Raw genomic sequence first — 24,170 nt, 5'->3', positions numbered from 1 at the left:
CTCACCGGAAGTGAAATAACAGATCGGAACTAGTGAATTAAATAGCAGGGGCATGATTTAATGGGACAGAAACAGAGTCCCATTTTGGGGAGGATTACTGGAGTGCTTCTCGTCACCTGCAATACTGAGAACGACACCGCTATTTAACGGTTCTTTGCTGTTTCCTTTGGCCTCAGCAAGGAGCACCCTGCTGAGGCTGCACTTATGACCATTTTGTGCACTGATGAGCTCAGCTCACCGGTACAAGAAGAGTATTCGTGGATTGGGGCGCCAGTTTTAAATGCCGCCCGATGTTTCGATCCTCCACAGCAACCCCACCGCAGCCTCTGGACCCCCCACCCCACTGCAGGGCCTCTTCCATACCTCTTACAGGGCCCTCAAGGAGCCCCCCTCACCCTACCTCTTAAGAGCAAGACACCACAGGGCGGATCTCTGGTACGGGAAATCTGGCACCAGGACACCTTGGCACTGCCAGCCTGGCACTCTGACAATGCCCCTTCCAGCCTGGCAGTGCCAGGGTGCCAGGCTGATAGTGCCAAGGTGCCCGGGTGTTAGCAGGACTGCGAGGGTACCACCCTGCCCAGAGCCCCAAGGGTCTCCAATAGCCCCCCAGGGTCTTTTCCGCCTGGCCCATGTTTGTGTGGACTCGTACTAAATGCCATGGTGAGGTCTCACAGGCGGGGTCATTAGTTCCCGGGCCCCCGAAGAAAAATGCCCAGACATATTTAAATGAGCTTAATGAGGGCTTGATGTAAACATAATGAGGCTGAATTAATTCCAATGGAAATCCAGAAATATTTTGTGATGAGGTCATGAGCAGGATACACCAACTCCGAATGTAATCTGGGAATTCCTGTTCAGTCTTGTTAGGGGCAGAGCCTCTGTCCACCCTTTGAAATGAACTAGTGTTGGGGGGAAAATGACAGGAATATGATCTTCCTATCCTGGGAGCTCCCACTTATTTTCCCATATGGGACCTTGCGTACGTCTGGAGGTTGGTAAGGCCTGAGAGCTGAGGCATACTGCCCTTTATCAACTCTGGATTAATTAAAAGAGTTCTCATGTCCAAAGGACCAGCCTCACGTATGATTTTATAAATCAAGATAGACGTCTTATTGAAATTCATTTCCATGTAATGTTGAATTGAACAGATGTGAGATGACATCTCAACTGAGGATCTCACATTGATGTTCTCAGGAATGTGATCAGACTGTACCTCTGAATTATACTGCAACTTTAACATTGATGCAAAATTGAAAGCACATTGTAGCAAGGCCAAAGGTGCAATACAACTATACTGTGAGGCTTTGCAATGAATTGATCAGTGAATATTTAAAGTACAATGTTCAGTTATGAATACAGTTGCACATAAAATATATTCAGTGTATGCACTGGACGACATATTCAATGTGTAACTGAGACATATTCAATGTGTACCAGAGATCCGGCCCTGTGGTGTCTTGCTCTTAAGAGGTAGGGTGAGGGGGGCTCCTTGAGGGCCCTGTAAGAGGTATGGAAGAGGCCCTGCAGTGGGGTGGGGGGTCCAGAGGCTGCGGTGGGGTTGCTGTGGAGGATCGAAACATCGGGCGGCATTTAAAACTGGCGCCCCAATCCACGAATACTCTTCTTGTACCGGTGAGCTGAGCTCATCAGTGCACAAAATGGTCGTAACTGATGTGTAACTGTAAATGAGAAAAAGTAAAGAAGCACATGTTGATTGTGAAAGCATTGGAACAGGAGCCTTTAATTATATCTGATACTCAATTGAATGGATTAAATCCAGAACAATCCAGTAAACGAGAAAATAGGAGTGGTGGACAGAAATTTTAATTAGTAAAAATTAAATTTTAAAAATAAATTTTAAAAATCATATTTTCTGAAAGAATAACGCTCTGAATAATGTACGAGTAGAGTAATATGTGAAAGGTTTTTGAATGGCTCAATTATAAGTAAGGTATAAGAGGGAAAGGTAACAATAAACATCTTGCGGGTTATCATTGACCAGACATTGAACTTGACCAGCCATATAATACTGCAGCTGCAAGAGCATGTAAGAGATTGGGAATTCTGTCGCTCATGACTCATCTACTGACTTCCCAAAACCTGTCCACCGTCTACAATGCACAGGTCAAGAGCGTGATGGAATACTCTCCACTTGCCTGGATAAGTGCAACACTCAAGTAGCTTGACACCATTCAGGATAAAACAGCCTGCTTGTGTGGCACCCTATCCACCAACTTAAACATTCACTCCCTCCACAACCGACACGCAATCGCAGCCATGAGTACCATCTAAAAGATGCATTGCAGCAACTCACTGTGGTTCCTTCGACAGTAACCTCCAAATCCAGGACCTCTACCACCTATAAGGAGAAGGGCAGCAGGTCCTTGGAAGCACCACCACAAGCAAGATCCCCTCCAAGCCACACACCATACTGACTTGGAAATATATTGCTGTTCCTTCACTGTTGCTGGGTCAAAATCCTGGAATTCCCTCTCAAGCAGCATTGTGGGTGAACCTATGCCACATGGGCTGCAGCAGTTCAAGAAGGCAGCTCACCGCTATCTTCTCGAGGGGAATCTGGTATGGTAAATAACTGCTGGCTTATTCGGGGCCACGTAACCTGTGAAAAGATAAAGAAAAGCTTCAGTCAAGTATAAGGCTATTCTTAATTGATCAGTTTATGAATGGTCATTTGTGCTGTATCTCAATAGCATGATGAAAAGGGAGATGGTGATATAGTGGTAATGTTACTGGACCATTTTTTAAGTGGGGTACATGAATTAACGGTGGATAATTGGGGTGAAGGTGAAAATCGGCCAAGCTTGAGGATTGAACATGCTACTCCCATTCTTACGTTTCTAAGTAGTAGAAATCTATATTTATTTTTGATGCAACTCAATTCTGGGTGATTTCTCTTTCCCCTTTAGAGGATTAACTCACACTTCATCTTTCTAAGTTTTGATCTTATTTTATTGATTTTTAAGGGATGTGAGCATCTCTGACTAGGTCAGCATTTATTGCCTTTCCTGAACAGTCCTCCATTTCAGAGGGCATTTGAGATCTGGAGTCGCATGTGAGCCAGACCAGGTAAGGATAGCAGACTTCCTTCCCTGAAGGGCAGTAGTGTACCAGATGGATTTTTATGATAATTGACAATTATTAAACGTTTAATTCCAGATTTTTATTGAATTCAAAATTCACCATCTTCTGTGGTAGGATTTGAACCTGGGTCCCCAGATCTTGCTCTGGGTTGCTGCATTACTAATCCCAGTAGCAATACCACTGTGCCACTGCCTCCCTGAACTTTGGTCCAGAACAGAATAATGTGTGGACCTTGATTTTGTGCAAACAGTTTCCTTTTCTATGTGATCTTCAAGCTCTGCCATTTTATAATCATTGTTAGGTGCTTGCCCCATATTTAACTCAACTATCTGAGCTAAAATATATTTTTCAGAACTCAAATTTCATGCAAACATATGATTTGAAGACCGAATCCTGCAAAATCAGAGTATTCTGTCTAGACAAAGTTCCAATCATCTTCAACTTTCTTTGGGGGAGGGGGAAATTAAGGATCGTGAGTTTGTCTTGTGATACCCTGGTGACTGCCCAGTTGGAGGAAAGCCTGGTAACATGTTTCACTGGGCGATCTCTGTGATGGGCTGCCCAGAAAATGTTCTCCCAGGTAAATTCATCAAAAAGCCAAGCATTCTTCCACCCATCTGATTAACAGATGTGCCATGGGCCCACATCTTTCACTGCTCCACACCCATCTCTGCAAGGTTCTTCCAACACAAGAAGCTGTAAATATCACAGGAAAATGTGAAAAGAGTCATGAACTAGCAAAACAGATCCTGGAATCCTTTTTCCTCACCTTAGAGACTGGTAAATTGTTGCCCTTGGAGGAAAGGATTGTGCACAGTAAGCTACCATAAATGGCAAAGTGATAATGATACTACAATTGATAGCCACCTTTTGTTTATATGAGTGTAACCAATTCACTATCAAGCTCAACATTTTCCCGTGAACACTGCATTAAGCAATCTTTTGACAACATTAAATAGTTAAAGGGGTAAAAAAAATAGCAGGGATTTGGGGAAAGGAAGGGGGCGTAAAATGGAACTAACCAGATGGCTCTTTGAAAGAGCCAGGCAGACTTGATGAGCCAAATGACCTCCTTCTGTACTATTCTATTCTATAATCTAGGGATGATGAAATGGAAGAGAATGCATCATTTGAAAACAAGAACAAAAGCTGTGAATCAGGAATTAACAATAAAAAAGCAATTAAAAACAAATCAAGTAACAACGAAAACAAAAAACAATTAAATAATTTCAATGTATTTTTTAACTATTTTAATTTCTCCATTTTTAAGTGATCTGATTAAAAACAGTACTGAAAGTAAGGTATAAAACTTAACAAAATAGGTAAGGTGCCTATGGAAATGTGATATTTACCGGCAGCTCACCCAAATAATAATAAGGCTTGGGGTGCGATTTTGGGGTGTGAGCTCCTTGCACAAGACAAAGTTTGGTCTGGAAACTAGGCCCATTGGAATTTCCACCAATCAACTGCAGAATTCCCCAGTGTCATTCTGTGCAGGTTAGGCTGGAAGAGTTGGAACAGCATTTCAGAAATACCTAAATGCAGCGATGGTCTGATTGTGGTTTCTAAGGTGATGAAGAGAATAGATTGAGCTCCGGCTGACAGTTTGTTCCTAATTACATAGGTCAGGGAGAACCAGGGGGGTCACAATTTTAAGTTGTATAGGGCCAGATCTCTGCATGATGTAAGAAGATGGCTCCTTCCCCAAATAATACTTGACCTCCGGAACAGGCTGCCATCTCATGTGGCAGATGCTGATTCGCAATTCCTTCAAGAAAAAGCTGAACCTGCTTCTTGTTAGGGCAGATGTCACCTCTTACAAAGGATACATACTGCAGGGAATTCAGGGACAAAGGGATCTCCTGGACTAGTTTTGATCTCCTAGATAGGTAGGAGAGGAATTCCCCAAATAGTTTCCCCATTTGTCCAGTGCTTTTATCTAGTTTTGTTTTGCCTCTCCCAGGGGACGACATGGTTGTGGGTGGGGTGGAGATTGTGTATCTTATGACACACAAAGTATCACAATTTTGTGGGTTGGGCTGGATGGACCAGAAGTTCTTTAGCTGCCATCGCTGTGTGTATGTTCATAATACTCTATAGTCAGAATTCCAAGATTGCATTAAAGTCTACCTTGCTTCTATGTCTATTGTACTGAACAGCACAATATCTTGGGGTTGGAAATGCATTACTCATGCAGTTTGTTTTATATGATTGGCAACAAGATTAGCTGTTCACAGAGCACGCCAACACTCGTTACTTGTAAACTCTGTCTCTCTTCTGTCACACCTCCTGCACTCCAGTACAGGAAATACTTGAGAACTTGCCAAAAACCAGAGAAGCCATTATTAGTACTACTGAATCTCCTTGGAAGGTAGATATGATTTATTTTCTGCCAAAACGTCAAAAACAAAGTAAAACATGTACATTTCAATTCTATTGGGGATAACTTTGATGATTGCCTAAATCTAATGTTTGGGTGGCGACAGCAACAGTGCATTACCTGAACTGAGTTGCTTTGTCAAATAAGGTGCTGGACGAGGTAAATGCTGACAGGGTATCTTCCCACATGAGAGGCATAGTTTAAGAGTAAGTGGCCACGTATTTAAGATAGAGGCGGGAAGGAAACTTTTCCTCTTCAAGAACGGTACATCTTTTGAATTGTCTACCCCAGAGAGCAACGGAAGCTCAGTCATCGAATATATTCCAGGCTGAGAAGCTTGAACTAAAGGATATTGTCAAAAGTGTTATGGGCCAGGGTTTAGAAAATCCCAAAGTGTATCGTGGAGTTCACCTGATCCACAACGCTTAATAGATTGTGGTATGGGGAGCACACGGTCAACTCTACAGCAGAAACCGAAAAGTAATTTTTAAAGCAAAACAATGTTTATTCTGTGAACTCAAGTTAACCTTTTTAAAATATACAGTGAACATCTTAGCAACCATCAATTCAAATACAACCCCCAAAGAATACAACACTAAGTAATACTTAATAACTTCCCAAACAACATCCAGAAGACAAAAGAAACACCTTTTAACAGAAGCACATCAGGTTTACATTCACTACTGTAAACACTTATAATTCCGAATTCACCAAATAATCAAGAGATAGTCTTTTCATGGCAGAGAGATCAACAGTACACCTGCTTTGTCTGGCTTCAGCTCCAACACTGAAAATGAAACTAAAGCACACCCTGCAGCAAACAGCCTAAAACGAAAGTAAAAAGCTGACAGACAACGCAGCTCCACCCACACTCTGACATCACTGCAGTAATTTGAGCAGCAAAATATTTTGTGCAGCGACATTCTCATGACACCTCCCCCCCAAGAAAAGAAAATAAACCATCAACTGCAAGATGGTTTCATTTTTTACCCTTTCACTATCCTTTAAGAAATGCACACAGTAAGATATACTTTTTTGTTTCAAAAAACAACACACATAACAGGTATAATAATATAGTCCATTTTTTTCCTTCTTCCTCCAACTGGAATTCTTCTCGATTGACAGTCTCTTTGAACAAGAAGCTCTCTGCACGGTCCATCCATTTCTCTATACCTCGGCATTTCCCTTTAAAGTCAGATACTTTAGTTCAATCTGATCGCAGAGTCCCTTGTAATTCTCCAACACATGAGCATTGGTTATCACAGCTTTCAGGCCGTTAAATGCCTGTTGAAAGTCCGCTGTCCACTGACATTTTTGACGTTTTTTCAGCAAGTCCATCAGTGGAGCAATCACGCTACAAAACTATTGCACAAATATTCGATCAAATCCACTCATGCCAAGAAATAACATTATTTCACTTTATCATGAGGGTATAGGAAACTCCTCAATAACTGTTGTCTTCACATCCTGTGTGACCATTCGACCCTGTCCGTTTGTACGGCCAAGGAAAGTGACTTGGGCCTTTCCAAATTCACTTTTGGCTAGGTTTATCACCAAACCCTCCTCTGAAGTCGATCAAATAACTCCATCAGATGTTTCAAATGTTCTGTCCATGTCTGGCTGAAAATTACCAGATTGTCGATGTATACCGCACAATTGGGTAATCCTGAAATTACTTTGTTAGTTAACCGTTGAAATGTGGCTGGTGCGTTTTTCATGCCAAATGGCATAACTTTGAATTGGTATATACCATCTGGAGTCACAAAAGCTAAATTCTCCTTTGCCTTTTCAGATAAAGGCATCTGCCAGTAACCTTTAAGTACATCCAGTTTGGAAATAAAAGCTGACTGTCCCATTTTCTCAATGTAATCCTCCAAACGTGGGATAGGATAAGAGTCCGTTCTTGTAACTGCATTAACGTTTCTATAGTCCACACACAACCATTTGGTACCGTCTGGTTTAGGTACCATCACTATGGGTGAGCTCCATTGACTGCAACCCACTTCAATTATGCCATTTTTAAGCATACCCTCAATCTCTTTGTTAATCTGTGACAATTTTAAACAGTTAAGTCTGTATGGATATTGTTTGATTTGAACAGCATTTGCCATAACTACATCATGTATAGCCATTTTAGTACTTCCTAATTTATCTCTACAAACTTGCCCATGTGATATCAATAACTCTTTCAGGTTAGTTCGTTTTTCCTCTGGAAGGTAACCCAATAATTTAGTCCAATTTTTAAGAACATCCTTGTTTTCCAATTTAATTTGAGGTATGTCAAATTCAATCATCTGGATTTGGTTTGTCACTTTGAGTTAGAATCATTAAAACCTCCTCCTTTTCCGCTCCTTCCCTTTCAAAGTACCTTTTAAGCATATTCACTTGGTGAGTCTTCCTTCTATCTGGTGTTTTTATCACATAATTCACTTCACTTAATTTCCTTTCAATCTGATAAGGTCCACAAAACCTTGCTTTTAAAGGTTCACCTACCACTGGTAACGATACTAAATCTTTATCTCCACTGGCAAAACTACGAACTTTGGATTTCTTGTCCGCGACCCGTTTCATCACATTTTGTGCAACTTTAAATGTTGTCTAGCCAATTCACCTGCTCTATTTAATCATTCCCTAAAATTTGACACATCATCCAATAATGTAATTTCCGATTTCTCACTCACCAATTTTTCCTTAATCAATTTAAGTGGTCCTCTTACCTCATGACCAAAAATTAGTTCAAAAGGTCTAAATTAGGTTGACTCATTAGGTGAATCCCTAATTGCAAACAGTACGAATGGAATTCCTTTATCCCAATCCTCTGGATAATCTTGACAATCCGCCCTCAACATTGTCTTTAATGTCTGATGCCACCTTTCTAACACTCCCTGCGATTCTGGATAGTACACATTTGATTTAAATTGTTTTATTCCTCAGCTATCCATAATTTCTTTGAATAACCTTGAGGTAAAATTTGATCCTTGATCCACTTGTATTTCTGTGGGTAGTCCATATCTAGTAAAGCATTGAAGTTACTCCTCCGCAATCGTTTTAGCTGTAATATTACGTACTGGAATGGCTTCTGGAAACCTAGTAGACACATACATGAAAGTCAAAGATATTGATTCCCACTTTTCGTTTTAGGAAGTGGTCTTACGCAATTAATTAGGACCCGTGTAAAAGGCTCCTCAAATGCTGGAATGGGTATTCAGGATGCTGGTTTTATCACTGCTTGAGGTTTCCCTATCACTTGACATGTGTGACATGATTGACAAAATTTAACTACATCTTTCTGTAGTCCAGGCCAATAAAAATGTTTTTGGATTTTTGCTTGAGTTTTCCTTATACCCAAATGACCTCCCACTGGTACCTCATGTGCAACTCGCAACACCTCCTTTTTATACCCTACCGGTAATACTACTTGATGAACTTCTGCCCACTTTGCATCTGCCTGTATATGTAAAGGTCTCCATTTTCTCATCGAGACATCACTTTTACGGTAATAACACTCTGGTATATACTCAAATTCCTCTTCCGTGTATGCTTTCTGATACATCTGTTTTATTTCTACATCTTTTTGTTGTAACTCTGCCAATTTTCCTGAACTCAAAATATCCGCCTCATCCTCCACCTGTTCTTGTTCTTTTTCAACCATCTGATCAAAAATCGTTTCTGATAATTGCACTTCAACTTCATCTTCACTCTTTGATTTCTCCTCTTGTCTTAGCCTGTGACTTTGCAACCTTGTTACCACACAATCCTGAAAAATCCCAGGATATTCGTCCTTCAACACTTCAGTTGTCTGATTTTCCACTGGCTTATCAACCACCGAACGCATCACTCCCACCTGTGATCCAGCCATATCATTATCCAAGATAAACTGTATTCCTGGGCAAGATAGTTTCTCTATTACTCCTACTACCACTTCACCACTCTTCACTGGACTTTCCAACCTTACCTTATATAATGGAACACAACTCCTCTCACCCTGTATTCCACATATTACCTCCTTTTCTGGCAACATTCTTCCCAAATTACATAACTCCTCATCTCTTCCCATTAAAGATTGACTAGCTCCCATATTTCTTAAAATTGTGACTTCTTTACCTGCTCCTCCTGATACACATGAGTAAACTTTACCCACACAAGTAAATTATTTAAAGAGATCTGGCACCTTCTTATCAATCACCTCTTGACCAGGCTGTCTAATCTTTTGCACCTCCTTCGCTTCACTTGGGCTCTCCTTTACCACTTTCACAAACCCCACTGTCTTATCCTGTTTTACCACATCAGCCTTCCCAGTGCTTTTCTTCAACCGCCGACACTGTGACTTTACATGGCCTAGTTTATTGCAGAGAAAACATTTGAATTTTTTCATTTCTTTTCCACCCTACTGAATTTCTTTTTTAATCTGAGGTACACTCTCCTTATTATCTCCCATCAGATCACCTTTGCCTTTACCACTTGAGTATATCTCATGTCCCCAGTTTCTATCTCTCACAGGCTGAAACTGATGTCGGAAACCAAGCTTTGGTTTATGAACTAATTCATAATCATCTGCCATTTCTGCTGCTAATCTCGCAGTTTTAACCCTCTGTTCTTCCACATGAATTCTCACTACATCAGGAATTGAAGTTTTAAACTCCTCCAAAAGTATAATTTCTCTGAGAGCTTCATACGTTTGGTCTATTTTCAAAGCCCTTATCCACCTATCAAAATTACTCTGTTTGATCCTTTCAAACTCCATGTATGTTTGACCAGGTTCTTTCCTTAAATTTCTAAACCTTTGTCTGTCGGCTTCTGGCACTAGTTCATATGCACCTAAGATGGACTTTTTCACCTCCTCATGCGTCTCAGATACCTACTCTGGTAGTGATGCAAACACTTCACTAGCCCTACCTACCAGCTTTGTTTGAATCAGTAATGCTCACATGTCCTGTGGCCATTTCATTTGTTTAGCTGCCTTCTCAAATGAAATGAAAAATGCTTCTACCTCCTTCTCGTCAAACCTTGGCAATGCTTGGACATATTTAAATAGATTCCCACCAAGTCTTTGACTTTGACGCTCTTTCCCACTATCCTCATCACTATCATCCAACTGTACGTTTCTCTTTATGCCTGCCAATTTTAACTGACTGTCATGTTTCATGACCATTTTCTGAAGTTCTAACTCTCTCTCTTTCTCTTTTTCCCTGATCTGTATCTCCCTTTCTCTTTCTTTTTGTTCTGCTAGGGCTATTCTTTCTTTTCTCCTTTCTTATCTCTCCTTTTCTTTTTCCTCTCTCTCTCTTTCTCTTTCTCTTTCCGCTCTATCTCTTTCTCTTTCTTTTTCCGCTCTCTCTCTCTCTTTCTTTTTCCTCTCTTTTGTATTCAAGCTGCTTTAATTCTTTCTCATGTTCCATTTGTTCAAGTTGTAATTGAATTTTTGCCATTTCCAATGAGTCAAATTGTATCTCAGGCAACTTCAAAAGCTTATCCACCGCCATAATGACCTCATCTTTTCGCATTTTGTCAGCTAATGTTAACTGCAATGTTTTTGCCAAATCTAACAGCCTGCTTTTGGCCTCTGTCCGTAAGGTACTGCGTGTGACTGTCGCCACGCCCAAAAACTTTGGGGGCTAAATCGCTGGCTTTGAAAGCAGACCAAGGCAGGCCAGCAGCACAGTTCAATTCCCGTACCAGCCTCCCCGAACAGGTGCCGGAATGTGGCGACTAGGGGCTTTTCACAGTAACTTCATTTGAAGCCAACTTGTGACAATAAGCGATTTTCATTTCATTTCATTTCAACTTCAGAGCCTCTGAAAGAGCCATTGTCTATAACACACTCCCTACTTAAACTAAAATACCGCACCTGATAAGCAACCACAATATGCTCACCCCTCACTGTCTTTAAGTTCACAATGCCAATCCAATAGATAGACTTTTATCCCCCTCGAGCCCCCAATTTGTTATGGACCAGAGTTTAGAGAACCCCAAAGTGTATCATGGAGTTCACCTGACCCACAATGTTTAATAGATTGTGGTATGGGGAGCACACGGCCCACTCTACAGTTGTGGTACAGCAGAAACCGAAAAGTAATTTTTAAAGCAAAACAATGTTTATTCTGTGAACTCAAGTTAACCTTTTTCAAAGATACAGTGAACGTCTTAGCAACCATCAATTCAAATACAACCCCCAAAGAATACAACACTAAGTAATTCTTAATAACTTCCCAAACAACATCCAGAAGACAAAAGAAACACCTTTTAACAGAAGCACATCAGGTTTACATTCACTACTGAAAACATTTGTAATTCCGAATTCATCAAATGATCAAGAGATAGTCTTTTCATGGCAGAGTGATCAACAGTGCACCTGCTTTTTCTGGCTTCAGCTCCAACACTGAAAACGAAACTAAAACACACCCTGCAACAAACAGCCTAAAATGAAAGTAAAAAGCTGACAGGCAGCCCAGCTCCAACCACACTCTGACATCACTGCAGTAATATGAGCAGCCAAACATTTCGTAAAGCGACATTCTCATGACAAGCGTTCTGGGAACAGGTGGAGCAGCAGAGTTCAGGCGATATTCAGATCAGCCATGATCTCATTGAATGGTGGAACAGGCTCATGAAGGTATATGACCTACATTTGTTCCTATTTCTTATATTCATGTGTTCTTATACATCTAGTATATCTGGGGAACAAGTTTCTCAAATTGCAGTTTGTGAGTAATATGCCATTCATGTAGGTATTTATTTTTAACCACGGTTAATAAATTTAAAAAGATATAAGATTGGGACTATGCCTCCCATGTGGGAAGTGTTAATGACAATATACTCAATATTTCGTTTAGTTACCAAATAGTTATTTTCTTCAAGCAAAATGTTCAATACCTACAAAATCAATTTCTATTTATACTCAATGTTTAAAGTAAATAGTACATTTAAAGTAATGAAATGTCCCAAGGATGCTTCACTGGAGCAATAGAAATAAAATATGTCACTAAGCCATATGAGGAGATATTGGGAGGAATTCTCCATCATTTCCGGCAGTGGAATTTTCTGAGCGGCAAATTCTCCGCCCTCGTGAGCAGTGGTACAACCTGGATTCGCAATGGAGAATCCCAGCCATTAAGTCAAATTAGCAAAAGCTTGGACAAAGGTATAGCTTTTAAAGGACAGATGTTGGAAGCTTTAGGGAGGGAATTCCAGAGCTTACTGCCTAGGTTACTGAAGACATGGCCACCAATGGCTGAGCGATTAGCATCAGGGCTGTTCAAACAGTCAGAACTAGGTAAATGCAGATATTATGAAGGAATATGGAGTTGCGCGAGATTATGGAGATTGGGGGGAGCGGGGGGGGGGGGGGGGGGGGGGCGGCTGCAAGGGGTGGGCTATGGAGAGTATTGAAGAACAGGATGAGAATTGTAAAATCAAAAATGTTTCAACACTGGGAGCCAATATCGGTCAATGAACAGAGGTGTGATAAGTGAACAGTAATTGCTATGTGATGAGGCATGGGCAGCAGAACTTTGGATGGCATTAAGGTTACAGAGGGTGGACTGTGGGAGACCTGCCAGGAATGCATTGGGGTAGTCAAGTCTAGAGGTAACAAATGCATGAATGAGAGTTCCAGCAGCAGATGGGCTGAAGCAGAGATGAAGCCAAGCAATGCTAGGTAGGTCGATATAAGTGGTCTCATTGGTGCTTGCTGAATATGTGGCCAGAAGTTAATATCAGGGTCACATTACCCCACAGTTGTGAACAGTCTACTTTAGTCTCAAACAGTTGGCAGGTGCGAACAGAGAATGGAGAGGTTGGGGTTGTTTTCCTTGAAACAGGGAAGGCCGAGGGGCTTGAGGTGTTCAGAATTATAAGGGGTAGCAGGGAGGCGAGCGGGTGGTGAAGATCAAGGAGAAATGGGAAGCTGAGTTGGGAGGGGAGATCAATTGGGGAGCATGGAGTGAGGCACTGCGTAGGGTAAACGGGACCTCCTCATGATTAAGGGTGAGCCTGATACAGTTTAAGGTGGTGCACAGGGTGCATATGACTCAGGCGAGAATGAGTAGGTTCTTTCAGGGAATAGCAGATGAGTGTGAGAGGTGTGGGCAGGGACCAGCAAATCAAGCGCACATGTTTTGGGATTGTGAAAAATTGGGAAGATTCTGGGCGGGAGTGCTCGCAGTCTTAGAAAGGATAGTGGAGGAGGAGGTGGAACCGGACCCTTTGATGGTGATATTTGGTGTCTCAGAGAAGCCGGAGCTCATGGAGAGGAGGAAGGCCGCTGGCTTGGCCTTTGCCTCTCTGATTGCAAGGCGGTGAACTTTGTTGGAGTGGTGGTCAGCATCACCACCGATGGTAGCGGCTTGGTTGGGTGACCTGTACGACTTCCTGCGATTAGAGAAGATAAAGTATGAGTTAAGGGGCTCTTCAGGGGGGTTTGAGGAAAGGTGGGGGATGTTTGTGACCGTGTTTGAGGGGCTATTCATCGCGAGGGGGGGGGGGCGGTGAAAAAGGGGAAACATTTGTGCAGACTGTATAGTTGATTGTTGGGAAGCATGTTTCCCGGGGTGTTTGTTTGCTGTAACCTGTTTTGATACATGTTTGTAATAAAATACATTAAAAATAAAGAATTATGAGGGGTTGAGATGGAGTAGACAGGAGGAACCTGTTTCCCATGCAGAGAGTTAAAAACCAGGGGACATAGATTCAAACTAAGTGGCAGAAGGATTAGAGGGGTTATGAGGAAAAATCTTTCTATGCAGAGGGTGGTGGCTGTCTGTAATTTGCGACCTGAAGTGGTGGTGCAGGCAGAGACCCTAAATTATTTGAAAAAGTACCTGAATCTACCTTAAGTGTTGTAAGCTACAGGGCTATGGGCTGTGTGCAGGAAGATGGGATTAGAAAGGACACCTGGGTGTCTTTGCATTGGCATGAACAAGATGGACCATATGGCTGCCTTCTGTGCTCTATCATTTCTATGGTTCTATGGTTCTAGGTAGAGGGATAGATTTGGTTGCTATGGATTGGAATTCGGAGTGGTGACTGAAAGCAATAGCTTTAGTTTTCCTGAGATTTAATTGGAGGTCATTTCTGCTCATCCAGTACAGGAATTCAAATAAACAATCCGATAATTTAGCTAAAAGCAAATTACCGCAGATGTTGGACTCTGAGACAGAAACAGAAAATGCTGGAGGGAGCTCTGATGAAAAGTCATCCAGACTCGAAACATTAGCTCTGTTCTCTCTCCACAGTTGCTGTCTGACCTGCTGAGTTTTTCCAGCATTTTCTGATAATTTAACAACAGTGGAAGAATCGAGCAAAATGATGGTGAAGTGTGTTGGGGCTTGTCAGCATATATATAAGAACTAACACCGTGCTTTCAGATGATATCACAGAGGAACCGCATGCAGATGAGAAGTACGAAAGGGCCAAGGGTAGATCCTTCGGGGACATGAGAGACAATGGTGCAGGAGAAGGAAGAGAAGCCATTGCAAGAAATGATTTGGCTATTATTAGACATATAAGAATGGAACCAGATAGGAGCAGTCCCATGCAGTTGAATAGCACTAGTTGCTCTTAAGAATGACATTAGCACAGAACCTTTTGAGGGTGACTTTGAAAGTGGTCTTCCACTGTCAAAACCAAAGGTTTGTCACATTTATCACAGACTCATACTCAGTTTCTGTCTCCATCGCTTTGCTTTTGCTATCCTTCTCTATATTTCCTGATGTTTGTTTGGTGGTTTTGTTTCTTGACAATTCTAACTAGGCGATACATTCTTCCAGTGATAGAGCTTCCTAAATCTTCAGCGAATGTTGCTTTTGATGGAGGTTTCAGTGAATTCCATCGGCAATCAGTAGATAACCAATTCAATGTTTGGGGTACTTAAACTAAACTGTAAGGGCAGTTGCTTTTCTCATGGTGGGGAAGGGAGTCTTTCAATACATAGTCCAATTTTGAGTGCTGTCCATCAGTTTCTATCAGAAAATTATGTCCTCCATATCCGATGCTTGTGGAACAGATGTAACCATTGCACGGGTGAACAAATGATGAGGGCACTTTATTGCCTTAATCTCAAATTTCCTTTAAACATCATATACCAAATACATACCTTTTGCCTTTTGAACTTTCTCTTGTCATAAATAATATTCTGTCAATGACACCTGTCTGGCCAATGATTGCCAACATTACTGTGCTATTGTTCACAGGTATCATCAGCAGTAACTCGAGACACAACATGGAAGTTAAACCACCCGACTACATCTTTGGTTCAACTGGTCTATTCATAAGATGAGTGGTTTAGTTATATGTGCGTATGTACATATGAATTATTTTTATAAACTCAGCTACATTAAACTACAGCTGAACTTGTGTTATTAAACCCTGCAGAATGTTTTTATTACCTAAAGAAGATTTGGGGTTTTTTTTAGCTCATTTTCGTCATGTTTCTTTGCCGCTTTAACTAAGAGATAATTATGCCCTTGCCCCCACATACCCCCGCTGACCTTGTTTGCTTTTAGCAGCTTGTGTTATCTAGCAAATGCAGTACTCTGATTCATAATGTACAAATGCAAACACAAAGGCGGCCAACAAATCCGGCCATTAAACCAGTTCCTACCTTTGGTGGATAAAGTGCTGATTAGCCATGTGGTTACTTCCCTTTTATCCCCTAATTATTATCAAAATATGAATAGCTAACGTTATCATTGTATCTATCAACACTTTTTGACCTATTTGACTGTGTGACATCTATACATGCCCCTTTGTTCACCTTGGTACGACTTTGTACCCTGTCTACACTGAGTCATGCGTCAATATTATATATGCCATGACGCCCTCTCTGAGCGCTGTGTACTTAAGCTGATAGATACGTTTTCCCCGTTGAACTGATGGACCTCCTGGAGCCTTTCAAACATTTTTGTCATTAAAAACATCGAAAGGCAAACATCAGACCTGTGTGTGAATTGCTGTACCTAGATGGCTGTTACACGGCGTTATCAGCCAAAGGACGTGTCACAGTGAGTACTGAGAATGCAAGAGGTGCAATTGGCTTCTGATAACAGCTGACCTATCGGATAAGTTGGCGAGGCAAAATAAATCGACCTGCAATTGCAAAACTTATTGATAATGATCGTCTAGAGGGTGCATTGACAATTACTCACTGTTTCAGAAGTTTCCAGTGGATTCCTGTTTTGCTGGGATTTGGGGGTGGGGGGTGGGGAGGGGTGAGGGAAAGGAATGGGGGGGGGGGGGCGGTGGCAGAGGACCAGCACCTTGGTCCAGTGATTCGTATATTGAACATCAATGCAAGCTGTTGATCTTATTTCGCTTTCAGTAAGTCTCTGAAAGTAAGATGGGGTTGCAGAGTACTGCCAACATACCTTAGTCCTGTGGTTTATCAGCCCTGTAGCAATGAATGTGAGTCATAGAAAATGTACTGAATCCGTAATTACTCGATTGAGGCAGATCCGTACGTCTGAATACAGTCATGACAATGTAGCTCACTTGGGAGGAACATTTAAGTGACAGGAGAATAAATTTGTTATCCTCTGCCGTTCTGCCCCTTGACCTGTCTTAGCCAGGGTTGGATATAGAATCACTTCCATACGGATCCAAGAGCAAGTTGCCTGCAATGGGCCACAACGTGCATTGCAGTCATAGGGAGTGGTAAATAGTGCGCCAATTGTTTACAACACAGTCCACCGTGTGGCATTTCATTCTGTCTTCTACGATTAAAATTCGAACAGACTTCGGGGCCACCATAATTATTGCCAGGACAGAGTTTTAAAACAATCACATCCAAAGTAGTTATAGTTTAGATTACCCGGAAATCTGCATAGAATATAATTTAACTGTATTTAAGCCCTGTCATTAATATAAAACCATAAAACGGTGTGTGATGCTTAGCCCTGTCTTTATTCAATGAAGTCATGACATCAGTTTGATTTATGCTCCCATTCCAGATGTAAATCTGCAATGGCACCAGTTATATTGTTTTAACCTTAGGAGATAGTCTTATTTCTTTATTAATATTTAATTCATCGTCTATGCGTCTTACTGTTCCAGTTAAATATATGAATGGAATATTCTGCTACGAAATCAATAGATATATATTAAAGTTCTATCCGTGTGATGAATATATTAATTACAGAGGAGTATAAGAGATTTGGCACGGATCAGTGCACATTACTTATCTGGGCTCACAATGATTATCCGGTGTCCCTAATGCATTCACATTTTAAAAATATGTTTGGCGTTGAAAACAAAAGTCATGGTGCTAAAATAAAGGAAGAAGTCTAGAACTGTACAGGAAGGTGTGGAATAATCGCTTTATCCCACCATTGCAACTTTTTCAACAGACCTCCACCAGCCTTAATGGAGCATTAGGTGGGAATGGCTGTTTCCATATCTGGTTCGTTTTATACTCAACGCTTGTGAGGCAACCTGTGCATGTTTTTTTCTCTTCTTCTCTGACTGCTCTGCTATGACGGAATCAGGGATGGCGATCGTGTGTTTCAGGTAGAGGTAAACCCAATCAACAGTCCTGCATTATTCCCTCGAGCCTTCGTATGGGACGCTTGGTTGTTGATGGGCTATTGTGCACATTTACATTTGAAATGTAGTTAATAATAGTTCAATCAGCGAGTCCATGAAACAGACAATCATATCTGTATCCGTCTTTAAACTCGTGATTATGCGGAAATGCTCTATTTTGTTAGCCCACATTTATCCTCGATAAGATGTGGCGCCCTGTAAAATATAATTGTGGCAGCCTCAATGCATTATGCAAACTAACTGCAAAAAGCAATTCAAGTGTGCACTGTTAAGAAGGATTTCCATTTGGGTCCGTCTGCCCTCTCAGTAAAACACAATCTATCCGTTTGGTTTAACGAACATTTGTGAAGCTTTCAATTTCCCCAACACTGCAAACAAATGTCCGCGTGCATCTATCACGAAAACTTTGGAGAGAAAAGGGGCGCTGGCGAGATAAATTGAAACATTTGAAATTGAAATAGATGAAATGTGACTCTGAATAAAGCAGATTGTAACCACGTTTACCATCATGGTCGGAGCGCAGAGAAATACATTTGTGCTCTTCCATTTATTGGCACCAAATTCTCGAACGCTGCTGGGTTAATTCTGAATTGATAAATTGACAGGTGGTTAGTTTAGAAAAATGTACCTAACGATTGTTCTCTTTCAGGTTATTGCTGGGTGCTATATTGTTAGGGACTACTGGAACGGCAGGAAACTCCTGGTCATATGATCTGGGATTACCTTTCAAAAAAAAAACCTTTGCTGCCATGAATTATGGGACAATCTGTCAGGTTGAGACAATCGATGTGCATTCCTGGGGGTGGCTGTAATGTGCCTGACTTCGGGGAGCCACTGCACCGACCACAATCACCCGGCAGATCACATATGTATGATAGCAGAGTGAAGGGAAACAGATTTGGCTCCATGGTCTGCGTTGAGGAGTGTTGTCATGGGCGAGACCCTCAAGGACTCCCTCTCCTTCCCACCCACCCCCCCCCCCCCCCTCCTCCAGGGCTCTGCTGAACATATGTAATAGTGGGGCCATGGGTGAGTCTTTGTCAAAAACAAGGACATTAGACTTGGCTGACTCGTGGACTTTATTCCCTGAACTGAAGTACTTGGAATGGTGTGTTGAAGTGGGATAGACAAGAGCAGGACCATCCTGCCCCAGGGCCGCCACATGTTCAGCGTGTGTTACTGTCAGCTGCTTCACGTGCTGCTGCTGCTATCAGAAACCGAGTCATTTCAAATCCCATTAATATTTACAACACCGACTGAATTTCCCATTAAAACATATGCAGTGGTTGTTTAAATATCCATATTATTATACACGTTATGAAAATTGGCTGCTATTTGGAAATGTCGCACAATTTCAGTTGCAATTTCAAGGTAATTTCACTGCTGCGTTAAGATGGCCTTATGAAACAGAGTGGGACAATTCCGATTTAGTCTCCATAGCTTTTGCAGTATTGGAAACATAATGGTCCCCTTCTTACCCCGCGATAACTTCTACAGTACAATTTTCACTTGCTATTTATCCAACTCTATTACTTCATTTAACTTTCGCATTCAGCACCGAACAAATCAGTTTCCTTGCGGCATTTCCAACGCTGAATGTGATCCCGGTGAATCAAATTCGTTTGTTCCAAACTGGAAGCACACGAAGCTCAAATTCGTTTTGCAAAGCAATGCGGACACATTATTTAAAACCCATCTGAAGGGTGTGTGTGGGTGGGGGATGGTGGAAGTGAAGTGGGGACTTGCTGGAAACGTTGAAATATTTCACATCACAGGTCTCAACATTCGACCATTACAAAAGAATCTGCAGAAATAAACTTGTCAGCCCTTCTGAAGTCGATTGATGTAGAATAGAAGTAAAATCACACATTGCGCATTTTAAAATTAATAACATTCTCTTTAATCACACAAAAAAAAAGAATGTCAGAATGATTACTGTCACCATGGCATAAAGTGGTGTCGCAGACCCCGCTGGCTACAGAAAAAACTCATGCTTTCAATTCTTCGCCCAATCATTGTCGGATTTTATTTTGAAAGTTTATTTTTATTACTGGTCCAAGTCGATTTTTCGGCAATATGAAGGTTGTGTCTCCAGTTAGTAGCAGGTTTAATCTATAATTTTACTCTAGTTTGTTCGGCGTGAGAAAACAAAATTTGTTGCAGGAGCGGGGGGGTGGAGGGGGGCATATTTATTTTCTTCGGACGCGCCTATATTGGGAAAGGTGGTGGAGGCTATATTGGGGAAAATGGTGTTTGAGGATATTCACTAGATTAGGCTGCGTTTTTAAAAAAAGATCTCAACGAACATGTCTATTGAACGTGACTTTAAGTAAGTCTTTAAGCAGTTTCATTATTTATTTTGACTCTCGACATACTGTTGGAAATTGATTAAAATACTGAAACAGCACGCTGACCATCCATCACAAACCACTCCCCAAGACTAATGATCACATATATTTTTATTTTTATTTCTTTCAAAGTGAAATATTTAAAAGAGACCGAGCACCCAGTTGTTTTAAATGTCGCTGTGTATGTGGGAGTCTTTCCTCTAATTCTACACATACATGCCAAAATAAATTTAAATACACAGAGTTATAGTGTATGACATTTACGGGGTAAATGTATCTAATGGGTAGAGAACTGATATCCTGGATTATACAAAGTTCTGTTTCACGCTTTGTCTATGTGTATAATTTGTAAGTACATTTAGTTCTTTTTTTTCACGGTATAAAATCATCCACGACCTTTTTAAAGAGGTATTAACCAGACAACTAACTGATCTGTGCAGTCACTGACCACGAGATTTCCTCCTTCATAAAATAGATCAGCTGCTAATGCATTGTTCCTTGACAGAATTAAATGCGCAGTGATGTATGTTATATGAATTTATATTCCAATGATATCCGTTAATTTATGATCATTATTTACTCAATCTCGGACTACCATGGGACAATTCTTACATAAATGACAGGTTTGAACTTCATTTGCTTGCAGTTTCAAATATAATATTGCTCAGTCTCTGAATTGTTTATAACCTCCTTAAACTGTACATTCCCACTTTCTTTGTATTACTGAGGTAACTTTTACCCCCCCCCCCCCACGTCTAGATAATTTTTGGAGGACATTGGAATGAAATGAAGCAACCATTCCTCCCATTCTTTCCCCTTTGCTTCAATGTACTTTGCTGGTAGATTACTTAGTTGCATTAATGCGTCTTAATAGTCCTTTTAGAGAATGTAAAGAGAAACACTTTAGTATTTTTGGACCAATCTTCTGTGAGGCTGAAGGGGTAGGGAAAAAAATGACAACTCCGGAGGTGGGATTGATTGCATTCTGGATGGTGAGCGCTCTCTCTCGCTCTCTCTCTCTCCCTTCTCGCAGCTGAATGTGTCATGCTTTGTCACATCGTGTGTGTTTTTACTGAGCATTTGAATAAAAGCCTCTGCCAGGTATTCCTGACATGGAGGGTGGAATTTGCTACCATCCACAAAGAGTTTGCAGTTCTATTTGCATAAGGTCGGACGAGAGCTTCTGATGGAAGTTCAGCGGCATCCCTGTCTCTTAGCAACAATATGCACTTTTGGTCCTTGCATTAAATTGACGGGTCCCTTTTTATTTCTTTCACATGGTTCTACACAATGAAATGTCACCCTCAAACCTGTGTCTGTCACGAGTAGGTCAACTTTTTTCTTCCTTTAAGTCCAATTAGAAGATGCGGCTATTCACCGGACGCAAAATGGTTCGTTTTATTTGTTAATTAATATTAATAACATTTCCAGTATTAATGGACGGAGCTGCATAAACATTTTAGAGATAAGGGCCAAATTGCCGGCACCTGCACAACAATGCGGGTTTTTTCTCTCTTGTGGAGACGGTAATAGGCTTCCCAGATTGGAGAGCAGCTTTTGGGTCATATTCTCCACCCATTTATTTGAGATAGGATTGAGCGCTGCATCGAGGACTGAGTGTGCCGGGAAAATTAGTGACAACCTCTGTCTGTCGATGGGAATTTCTGACATAATACAGCTGCTGAGAACTGGTGTTAATGGAGGGTCAAAGTAGAACAATAGTATCCATCACTTGCCTCATAGCTCTCCTGTCACCTCGGCCATTTCTGACTGCTCTATCACCCAAGAGTTTGGTTTATTCAATTACTCAGGACTTTCCCCTCAGCTGAGCGCCTATTCGCTAATTGTGTCCTTTCGCATCAATAATAGTTAAACTGTTTATTTTTAATTGCTATTAACATTGCAGGGGGTGTGTGGGGGTGGGGTGGGGGTGATTTAGCCCGGGTATTTTGGAATCAGTAAGAATAACTAAGCACAGGTAATCCGCAGAATGATACACCTGTCCAACAAGTCTCTAATGTATGTCCGCAGACAGCAGAACTAAGACTAAACTGTCCACCTAGCAGTGCATCCAAAAGTCATATTGCGATATTCGCAAAACTGATTTGACTGTAGGCAGTTCGGTTGCACCTGTGCAGATATTTGGATGAAGCAAGCGAGGGGATTCACTTTAACGATGCCAATTGAGCGATAGTATTGTATTTCCCTATTTCGGAGTGAAAACCTACCTCGAAACTGATAGTTTCGGTCTGTGCACCCGATGGCAGCGCAAAATGTAAGGGCGAAGAACACTTTAATATTCCACCCAGCAATTGCCGTTCTTGAACCCAAAAGCAAAACATCACATTCTGGTGACTGGCATGAAGAACAGCATTTTCTATTGTTGTTTCAGATGGCGAGAGTGTGACATATGCCAGTTATTTTGTGTTTATTAATTGCGGCTGGATGCCATCATTCGCGAAGAATGCCACACTGATCATATTAAACCTAGCATTGACCATGATACCATGATAAAACAGAATAGCATTTCCTCCTATCAGCATAGCCGCATGTCATTAGTAAAGAGATTATTCCATGATTCTGTGTAATATTCAGAGTTGAAACCTTATTACATGTTGACACCTGTTAGATAGTACACCCATAGCACAGTCCAGAGGGTTTTCCATATCGAGTTTAGTCGCCTGTTGCACCGGCTTGACTCAGCCAGACCCCGCTTGCTGTCTGGCGTCCCTCGCATCCATTTGCAGCCTTTTTATCCATCATTCTATCTAATTTATTGACTTTTTTTCTGTGACAAATGACCCGTTTCTCATGCGAGACCTTCGCTCGAGCCCTGACTCTTCATTCTGCCTCTGAATGTTTCGGCCCAATAGCCCGCAGCCTTTTTAATGTGCATCAAGATAAATATACCGGAAATTTCGCTTCCTGAAAACAGCAGGTTAAAAGTCAAATGGGCTCTGTTTAATAATTCACATGTCATATTTCTTCTATTTTGTCAAGTTTGCTGAAGAAGATGAAACGATCTGATGGAGGTGCAGTGCAGTTGGTCAGATGGCCACCACCTTACACCTGTTTGTGCTCCATAATGGATTTCACAGACACAACATGCTAATGTGCTATTTGAAATAAATTCCTATTTCTTTGATCTATGTTTGGACCGAAAGATGGGTATTTTCACTCATTGCCTGTGCTTTGGCATTTGAGTTGCGAGAGGGGTTCCTATTCAAGATGGAGGTGTCCAGTTATATTTTTCATTTATGTCACATAAATTAAAAGATATAAGACGTACTTTGGAATAGTGTAAAAATATTGCCAAATACTTGGATAGAGATGCCCTAATAACGACGGTTGGATTTATTTTTGTGACAGTTTTGAAGATGCAATTCTTAGTGCCCTTTTTGTTGACTTTAATAACGCATTGAGTATAGAATATGGATCACAATAGATCTTGGACTGCAAATGCTCCCATTATCCCTTAGCATTGTGTCAGAAATGTCCATTTATTACGTGCGACTTTTATTATTAGTCATTACAAGAACTGGCGTAATCTAACCGTTCCAGTGCTACATTGGAGTGTATTTTGAAATGACCTTCCAATGGTGTAAAAAATGACCAGACTCTGTGCAGAATTGGGTGAAAGGCACGGATCTTAAATTCAACTTTTGTCCCCTAGAACTTCCTCAGAGGCTTCCTGTTGGATGTTACCTTTCGTCTCTCTGCTAACACGCCGCTGCAATAAATCTCGGCCAGAATAAACATTGTCATCAATCACCTTGAACTACTTCTGTTTGTTCGCGAAA

The 24,170-nt window shown here is 41.3% G+C and overlaps 1 long non-coding RNA gene across 2 annotated transcripts in view; it reads left to right on the top strand.

The window, feature by feature from the left end:
• Positions 1-15,776, top strand: part of LOC140387171 (uncharacterized) — a 142,693-nt gene extending 126,917 nt beyond the window's left edge. For both annotated transcript variants that reach the window (XR_011933760.1, XR_011933761.1), the window contains exon 4: positions 15,676-15,776. This is a non-coding gene — a long non-coding RNA (uncharacterized lncRNA). The remainder of the gene's footprint in view (positions 1-15,675) is intronic.
• Positions 15,777-24,170: the final 8,394 nt, after the last annotated feature.

The sequence above is a fragment of the Scyliorhinus torazame genome, chromosome 12, assembly GCF_047496885.1.
Source record: "Scyliorhinus torazame isolate Kashiwa2021f chromosome 12, sScyTor2.1, whole genome shotgun sequence".
In the NCBI taxonomy this organism is placed as follows: Eukaryota; Metazoa; Chordata; class Chondrichthyes; order Carcharhiniformes; family Scyliorhinidae; genus Scyliorhinus; species Scyliorhinus torazame.
Note: the sequence above shows the minus strand (reverse complement) of the source record. Positions and strands in the feature narration are given on the sequence as shown.